Genomic DNA, 9,591 nt, shown 5'->3' on the forward strand with positions numbered 1-9,591 from the left:
GAAATATGAAGACACTGAACCAGAGGTTTTGAAGATACAGGAAGGGACTGTGAGCCAAGGAAGGCAGTGGCCTCTACACCCTGGAAAAGGTAGGGAAACAGGCTCTCCCCTTGTTCTTCTTTCCCTAAGTGACCAACCTGCTAGGAATTTTTTGTTTGTTCGGGGTTTGGGGGGCTTTTCTGAAACAGTCTTGCTCTGTCACCCCAGGTAGAGTACAATGTGCTGGGCACGGGACATATCCTGGGGAATATCCTATGACATCATCATAGCTCACTGCAACCTCAAACTCCTAGGCTCAAACTATCCTCCTGCCTCAACCTTCCCAGTACATACCTGGCTAATTTTTCTATTTCTAGTAGAGATGGGGGGTCTCACTTTTGCTCAAGCTGGTTTTGAACTCCTGAGCTCGAGAAATCCTCCCACCTCAGCCTCCCAGAGTGCTAGGATTACAGGTATCAGCTACCATACCCAGCCCTGTCACCTTGACTTTGGCTCAGTGAGACCATTTCCAACTTTTGACCTCCAGAACTATAAACATGATAAATTAGTGGTAATTCGTTACAGCAACAACAGGATTTCAAATAGGGTTAAGTGCAAAAACATAATAATAGTAAATTAAAGCTGTTTTCAATTGAACAAAAATCCAAATGACAGCTCATATTCCCGTGACAGCTTTGTGAGTGACTCCAGGCCAGGCTTTCTGAGAAAGGAATTCTCTCATCCCAAATCTGTTTTTTAAAGGCACAGGCAGTTCAAACACATGTTCTTTCTGAGTTTGTCATCATGGTGTGGTCCCAATCCAGAAGCTGACACTGACCAGGATATCACCAATTGAAGAAGGCCACACACTGCTCTCATATCTAGGCAGGCAGATGGCACAGAAATCTTTCTAATGTGAAACACCACCTCATCAGTCCTGTTTAAGATACTTCCAGGGCTCCCTTTTGCCTTTAGGATCAAAATGCCAAAACATGGCTTCCAAGGCCCTGCTGGGAAGGCTTCTGCTCACACCTGTCCTCTGTGACTCTTCCACGGCTCTTGGAACCAGCAGCACTTGCTTCCACCCTCAGGCCTTTTCCCACAGGGTTCCCTCTACCTTCTTAGAGTGTTGTTCTAGCTCCTCTCAGCCTCACTCCCTCTGCCTATTTCTATGAAAACGTGAGACACGTTTTTCTGGAACAGAAGTCAGCCCCTCAGGGAGGATTTGTTCCTGCCTAGAGCTGTGGCCCCTTGCTATGCAATGCAAGTTTGCCCAAGGATAAAAAGCCTGGGCCACCAGGATAAAAAGGCCAACTGTGTTGTTATGGTCTTGCACATGCGTGTGAGCTGACTTATATTACTCTTTGAAACTGCCAGAGAAGATTCCAGGACAGGCAAAGCTAGCTGATTCTGCCTCGCTGTAGGTCCTTAATTAGAGCCAGTGTGCTCCCAGGCTTTCCTGGCACTTCCTGACCCAGGGCAGATCCCTGCTTACTTAGTTCATCCCACTGCCACCAGTCACCAGCTGGTGACCTGGGCAATTTTTTAACTCTCCAAATCTCAATTTGCTTTTACGTGAACTTGCGACTCCACAGGGCTGTCTTGAGGCCTGAGACTATAATCATGCACTCAGAGTGTTCAATGATCCTAATCATTGGTACATATAATCTAGACCATCCTTGTCTTTCTATCAGGAAATAATGCTATTACATCAACTAATGAAATTAAATTTAAATGTCAAAATAGCCTGGGTAGGAGATGGTTGGCCATAGCTCTCACTCACCAGGTCCACTTCATCTGGGTCACAGTACCCTCTCCACTGGGCCTGCATGAGTCAGTCCATTCACTTGGCTTGTCCTCATGGCCACCAGCATCATCTTGCCTTGGCCAGCATAGCAGCCTCCTGATTGGACTCTCAGCCTCCACTGGGGGGTCCTTGTCTCCCACCCCTTCTTCCCCATCAGACCATCTCCTCACTGCCTCTGGCTGTCTTTGATAAAAACAAAAACACACCAAGCTGATTATTTTGCTTTCTGCTTACAACCCTCAACAACTCTCCCTGCTCCTCAGGGAGAGGTATTCCCATATGCCATGAAATTGGAATCAAAACCTCCTTCTCCCTCAGCTACCACAGTCTCCAAGACTGGTTCCTGCTGACCTCTGCAGCCTCTCTAGGTAGGAAGACGCCGCCCTCTCTATCCAAGGGCCTTTGTGCTTGAAGCTCACTCTACCTGGAACATCACTTCCTCTGGGAAAACTTCTTCTGTCCCCAGAATACAAGAGGCCATCACTCCCACAGCACCACGGGACTCTACTTTCTAGTTCCTTCTTTCCAGGGTGCCTGGATTTTGTAATGATCTGATAAGGGCCTGTCCCTCCAGCCAAACAGAGAGCCCACAAGGGAAGGAATGAAGTTTTTCTTGCTCACCATTGCTTCCCTAGCACAGAGCCTGGAACACAGTAAACACTCAAGAAATGTGTGTTGAATGAAAGAAGGAACAAATGAAAGGCTATGCTCATGGTTATAAATAATCACTCCTTGAATTATTTTTGTGTAAAAATTGACTTATATTATCATCCCTTCAACATAGTAAATCTATTTTTTCCATGCCCGTTATAAAGCGGGAGGGGGGGTTATTTGCTACATTCAAGACATTTTCCTCCCATTAATTTTTCCTTGTTAAGTGGTTTTTAAGACTGTTTTGGGCTTTAAGAAAGAAGTGCCATTTGGTATTTAAAATATTCCCTCAGTGAGGCGGCTCTGGCAGATTTCCTACTGTTGACTATAACCGGTATGTCTTGGAACACGATGTCACCCTTCCAGAACTCTTCTTAGACCTAGATAAAACTTACTCTGTGTCTCCAGTTGGGGACAAGGTGTTTGGAAACAGCACCTTATGCAACAGAGCTGCTGGAGGGCCGCCCCTCGGAGGCAAATGAAATAAAAATCATGGTGTGTGGAAAATATGCCCACAGAGTCCTAGGACGCAAAGATTTTAAAGCTTCTTTGCGAGTAATTCAGTATTTATTTTTTGTTTCTTGGAAAACTGAAGGCTTATATTTACCACATGTGTTACCTAAGATGCAGAAAGTGGGGAGAAAAAAAGTGATCCTGGACTGGTAAGGATTTCAATTTCAGCCTGGTCCCAGCTGCCCTCTTTGCTACTGACCCCCCAAGCCCACCCCTGCACAGGCTTCCTAGGGAGGAATATTTTCTGTCAGTGTGAAATCTTTTTGCTTGCTCATTTCTATGGGGAATGGTACATACATGCAGAGTTGTTCTTGCTTTATTTCAAAAACGTGCAGGGCTGAGACACCTAAATTTTTCCTCGAATACTTTAAAGCAAACTATGTAACGGAACCTCCCAGACCTGCTCTCAGCGGAATTTCCTTTGAGTGTTTATACCTCAATACCTTATGTAACCTGACACAATTATCTGAAAAAGCTGGGAATCCAAAAGAAAGATGTTCTGTGCCAGGAATGAAGGTCGGATCTGGGAAAGAAGTGCTCTCGCCTCCCTGGGGACTGGGGCATATTTCACTATGACAATGCCTAATTCACGTTCCAAAGAAAAAATACAAAGCCCCTGGCATGATGACCAGTGGGTGCACTTGCCTCATCTCTCTGAACAAGGAATCGCTAATCTAGGGGCATTACAAAGACCTGGACCTGGCTGGTGATTAAAAGTATTTCAATAACCACCTCCAGTGTCTGGTCCTCCCAGGACGGGAGCAAGAGTGGTTTGGGCCCCCTTAGGGGTATAACCCGTCCACTGACTGCAAAAATTGACCCACCTGGAGAGCTGGCATCTCATGCCAGAGGTTAACACCACAAATGGTGTACGGGTGGAGGGCTGGAATTCATCATTCTGTCAAGTGTTGGTCCAGGTGATTCTGACTCAAGCCCAGCCCCAGGCTCCCCCAACCTGACCCCAACCTACCCTCAACACAGGAAGGTAGGGAGAGAGGACACTACTGGAAGTGCAGATATGAAAATTGGCTTCACCAGGAGACAACCCGCATTCTGGAAAACTCTCAGTCCAAGAAGCTCTTTTTCTTCTTTTATTTTCACTTCTGCAAATATAAACCTTGCTGGCTGTTTGCATACCAGTGGCAAGGGACCTCCAGGGAGAAGCGGCACCACTCATAGGTGGTTAACTTTTCAAGGAATTTGCTGGAGAAAATTGTAGGCGAGTCTGTGAACAAACCCCACTCCATCTGGTTTCAGTTTATTTTTTAAAAAAGCCCAACATACACAAGCCTCTCCACGAGCAATCAGAAAATAGCCGCAGCTTCCCCAGCGGGGTATTAGCCACCAGGGGTGGGGCTGAATTATGTATATGCAAATAAATTAAACCAGTCAGCCAACAGCAACTAATTTTTGTAGCTTTTGCAGTTGTTCTGCCAAGAAAAGGCCCGAATTGGGGTGATGGAAGCTAGTTTTGGAATTAGTCTTTAACAATCAAATTGCCTTAATTCTGCCATTGGGAGATTATGTTTCTAATCCAGAAGCAAATAAAATGAAGTTGCCCATGGAATAATGCCAACCCCGTAAGCTCAAGGCCAGAGGACAATGTGGCCTGATGATTAGGAGCATAGGGTTTAGATGGCTGTGTGACCTAGAGCATGGCATGTAACCTCTCCGAGCCTGTTTCCTTATTTATAGGAAGGGGATAATGATAGTACCTGCTGCCTAGTGATGATGTGATAATGGTAAATAAAATGAAATACAAGTAAGCTGAGCACAAGGACTGGCACACGGCAAAGACACAGTGAATGTGGAAGAGGATTATCAATAGCTCAGAGCCAGGGCAGTTCCTGTGGCTCAAAGGAGTAGGGCACTGGCCTCATATGCCAGAGGTGGCGGGTTCGAACCCAGCCCCTGCCAAAAACTGCAAAAAAATAAAAATAAAAATATATTATTTAAAAAAATAAATAACTCAGAGCCACACTGAGGGTCCAAGACTCTAACGGGGTTTCATATGGTGTTGGCTGAGCTCTCTCTCCCCTCAGTAGGGGCTTGTTTTCCCCCCTAGGACTGGTCCAGAAACCCCTGCAGAGCATATTCTTTCAGTGTTTCCCAATCCTGAGAACCGTAATCCCCAAACATCTGTCTTCCTGGAGATGGTAAAAGAAGTTCAGAGGAGGATGTCCCACACAGTTTGAAACCACAAGTGATGCTCCTGGCTTCCTGCATCTTACTGTCCCCTCTTCCTGGCCACTGAAGGGAAGATGTCCTTTAGTTCAGTAACTGAAGGGCCTTATTTCAAGAGGCCCAGCCTAGATGGGACACCTCTGAAAAATGGGGGATTTTGGTTCATGCTAGGGCATGCAGAGGTGAGCTGCAAATCTCCAGGGCTCCCATGCTACATGAGTGATGTACTTGGACCATGAGCATCCAGCTGCCTCTGGACTCAGCCCTTGCACATCCACCAGCACCTCCCACTCAGTTTGTTTAAACAGACCTCTGCTCTGTCCCTCATCTGGATGCAGTAACAAGACTCCCAGCCTCCCCTCATCCCCAAATCTAATTCCTTGCCAACTGGGACAGGAGTCTCATTTGCTCAGACCATCCCAAGCTTTCCTTTGCCTTCAGAATAAAGTGTAAAAGGCCACATGCAACAAACATGGCTCTGCCTTAACACAGAGTTTGGGTTCACGTACACCTCTGAGTTTGAATCTTGGGGCTGGTCCAAGTGTACTTGAATTTGAGACCTTAAGCAATTTTCTCAGCCTCTGGAAGCCTCAGTTCCCTTGAGTAGAAAATAGTGATAATTTCATCTTCCATGAAAGACTATCATGAAGCACCAACACCAAACCCAGGGCTTGAGACAGAGCAGAAATTCGGGGGCCAGTGTGTGGAATGAAGATTGAGGATATGGTGGGGACCAGGTGGCTGCCAGCCAGGGAAGGTTAGGAGACCAGCTTTGGACATGCTGAATGTGAGGGACCTCTGTGTGTCCAAGGGAGGTGTCCAGGGGCAGCTGGACATGAGGCCTGGAGTCATCAGGGAGGCCTTGGCTAGAAAGCCAGTGGGGGACTGGCCAGTATGTGAACAGGAAGATGAGCTCATGGGGGAGGAGGGTCCGCATGTGAGGCCTTCTCAGTGAGGTTCACTCACAAGCAGAGAAGTTCTAGAAGGAGGCTGGGCAGGGGAGGCAGTGAGGTAGGAAAGCCAGCAGCAGTAGCTTCACAGGCACCAAAGGGAGAAAGGGCCTAGGGCAGGAAAGAGAGGCCAGCACAGGGCAGAAGTTGCAAGGCAGCCAAGTTAGCTGAAGGCAGAGATGGGCCAAGGGGATTTAGGTTCTAGGAGGTCATTTACTGGTTACATTTGTTGAGGTCAGGAAAGGAGCCTGAGTAGGGGAGGGGAGAATGGTGATGGTGATTACAGAAATGTGGCTGTGACTAGAGGAACACCAAAAGAACAATGGTTTAAGCAAAGATATAGGATTGAGGCTACCAATGCCTGAGGCCAGAGCCCATGCACTCGCTGCTGGGAAGGGACAAGCAGTTAGCTGTTAACATTTGCTGAGCCCAGCACAAGTCCTGGCCTGCAGTAGGGACCCAATACAAGTTTGCTTTCTTTGATGGAGAATAATGGAGGTCAAGGGCCTCGGTGGAGGAACTGACCATTGGCAGCAAGAGGGACCCTCTGTCATTTTGCTGGAGGAAGAGGGGTAGGGTGCAAGGTGGGAAGCAGAGCTCAAGGCAGGGCCTCCTTGGGACTCTGCAGCTGCTAAGCTGGACCACGGAAGGAGGAAGAGGTAGTGAGTGTGTGCTTCGTTCCAAGACCCCAGTAGTCAGAAGACAGAGTGTGAGGGCTCTCAATCTTGGCACACCCACCCTGGACTTCTCTCTCCCTCATCCACAGATCCAGCGGTGACCTGCCTAGTCTTTATCCCCTTCAGAGCCGCATCCTCCCCAAAATGCCAGCAGATGGTGCCAGTGAGCTGATGGACTGCCCAGAGGAGCCTGGAGCCAGCCTGCCCGCCTCCCACCTACCCCTGGTCCTCCAGAGCCTGGGGCATGCTAAGGTTTGGCTAACCAAGTTTCTGACCAAGAGGTCTGAGGAGTGGGACAAAGGACTAAAGGAGACTGTGGGCTGAGGGCTTAGGGGCGGGGTGGCTCAGGGGCTCTGCTCCTTCTGGTTGCCCTTCATTCTTCTGCCCTGCCAGGCCCCACCTTATCTGCTGGGGCTCCCACCCTCTACCCGGCTTCCCTCCTCTTCCCTGGAGGCCTCTGCTAACCCAGACTCCTGGTTCTTGCAGAGGCTGGTTCTCTGCCCCTAGGCAGGCACAACCTGGCACCAGGCCTCAGACAGGGCTGGGCCAGCCCCTCCCAGCCATGACTGCCCAAACCACCTTCTATTTCTAAAACGTCTCCACCTAATGAGGGCTAAAGGGTCGGCAGCATAGATCCTGGGGAAGAGGATGCATGGCCTGCTGGCCTAGGAAGTGGGATGAGTAGGAGAATGGGTAGTTTCTATAAAATTATGGTGGACTGTCCAGTCCCACCCAGACCCAAATCCCACAAGACTGATGACTCTGCCCAAGGTGGCACAGTGTCCCAGAAGCTAAGTTGCAAACACCCCCTTCCCTGGTGCTCTGAAGACAGTGGCGATTGCCTACACCCCCTCTTGGCAAGTCTCTCTCTCCATTGTGGGCTTCCTGACCAGTCAGGATCCTTCCTGCTTCTTTCACAGGACGTGGGAACCCCGCTTCCCAGTCTTCACCTTGCCTTCCTGCCCCCATCACCCTACCCTTCAACTCTTACTCTCCTTTTACTTCGAAGGCTCCCCAGGACCCCCACTCTCTCTTCTACCTCCTCCCCAGCCCCAAGGGAAAGCCTGAAATGAGCCAGTGTTCACTGGCTAGAGCTGGGGGTGTGGTGTCCATCCATTCTAGGCTCTTGAGTCCAAGTCAGGAAGCCAAGCCAAGGGCACTGTGCCTACCCTTAAGCTTGGGTCATACATTGGGGGTGACAGGAATCTATGAATTTGGAAAAGAATTGTTTCCCTGAGTTTCTAGAGGCAGGATGACCCAGACTTCATGAAAGAGAGAACTACCAGAAACACACACAGATGTACTCACATGCACACACAGGGTCATGGCATAGGGAACACAGCTAAATGGTGTAGCCAAACCATGAAGCCCCATGCACATGAGTGCATACAAACACAGGCACACAAGGTCATGTACTCAAGGTCAGGCATGCACATCCTCCTCAGGCAAGTCCTGCTTTCCAGGGCGGAGACCAGCCTGTCATCTGTACTTACAGGAGGGGGGTGTAGGTGGAGGCACAGGAGTGGCTCTAGGCAGGAGATGGGCCCTCCACCCAGTCTTTCTCCTTAAGTAGGTTCGGCTCCCAGCTCTGCTCCCTGAGATTTCCCTGGTCCACCAAGGTGCCAAACCTGGGTGGCAGAGAAGGCTTTGAAGGAGGCATTGCCATGTAGCTCTGGCAGAGAATGGGCACCTAAGAAAGAGAATGGGTAGTTTCTATAGGGCTGGGAGGTGTGACAAAGAGCCAGGGCCTGCCATGACATAGAAAGGGCAGAGGTGAGGTGCTGGGGCAAGAAGTGAACACTTCCCCACCCCACCCCCCGCCATGGCTGTACCTACTCCCCTCAGCACAGAGTCTGGCAGTCAGGTACTGGCAGCAATTCCCAATGCCTGGCAGAGCCATGGCATGGATGCTAGACACAGGGTGCCAGACACGGGGGTGGGCAGGGTGCGGAGCTACTGGGCCACACACACATGTGGACCTTCACAGGCAGAAAAATGCATCCACACTCAAACTACTTATTTTATCCCCTGAGGATTCAGGGGAGCAAGGCCTTTGAGGCTGCCTTCCCTGATTTCTAGGTGTCCCCATTGACCTGGCTCTTGGGGTGAGAGGTTGGCCAGAGGTAATGGGAGATCTGGCCGACTCCCTGCTCCGACCCCACACACATACATTTGTATGGCAGGAGGTGGGGTTGTATACATCATTCCCAGGGCTAAGGGAGCAGAGACTCTCAAGAACCCAGGAGGTCACCAGGCAGCCTCCTGCCTCTGCCCCAGGCGGATTTCTTGGCCAAGAGCTGCTCAGAGGTGAGCGCGCCTTAGGGTGTGTATGCCAGGGCCCTGCGGCCGCGCACCGCGTGGGAGTGCGGCGCTCGTGCGGGCGGCGGCGGCAGCGGCGACAGAGCGAGGGCGGGCTGCTTTCCTGCGGTGTTCCGGTAGTGTAGGGCGCCCGGATGCAGGTTGTATGTGTCCTCAGGTGTCCCGAGCAAGTGTGAGCTACATGTGCTCACTTAAGAGCTGCAGCCCTGGGCGCATGGGCGGGGGCGCAAGGGTGAGCGGAGGCAGGGCACTGGGGCTGGATCGACCGGCCCTTTCCCCAGCGCGATTGGCTTCTCCTAGCGCAGCAACTTTGGGACTTTGTTCCGGCTTCTTCCCGAGCGGATCTGGCTCAGGACGAGGGGCGGGCGAGAGGGGCCACCTGCCCAGCTGGGGGTGCCCAGAGAGAAATGGAGTCAGACCACGCCCCCACCACGCCCTCGCCCCCGCCCCCCAGGCGTTCTTTATAAGCTCTGCCCCAGGGCGAGCAGAGAAAGGGAATATCCTTCCCGTC

This window comes from Nycticebus coucang, chromosome 2, assembly GCF_027406575.1.
Source record: "Nycticebus coucang isolate mNycCou1 chromosome 2, mNycCou1.pri, whole genome shotgun sequence".
Taxonomy (NCBI): Eukaryota; Metazoa; Chordata; class Mammalia; order Primates; family Lorisidae; genus Nycticebus; species Nycticebus coucang.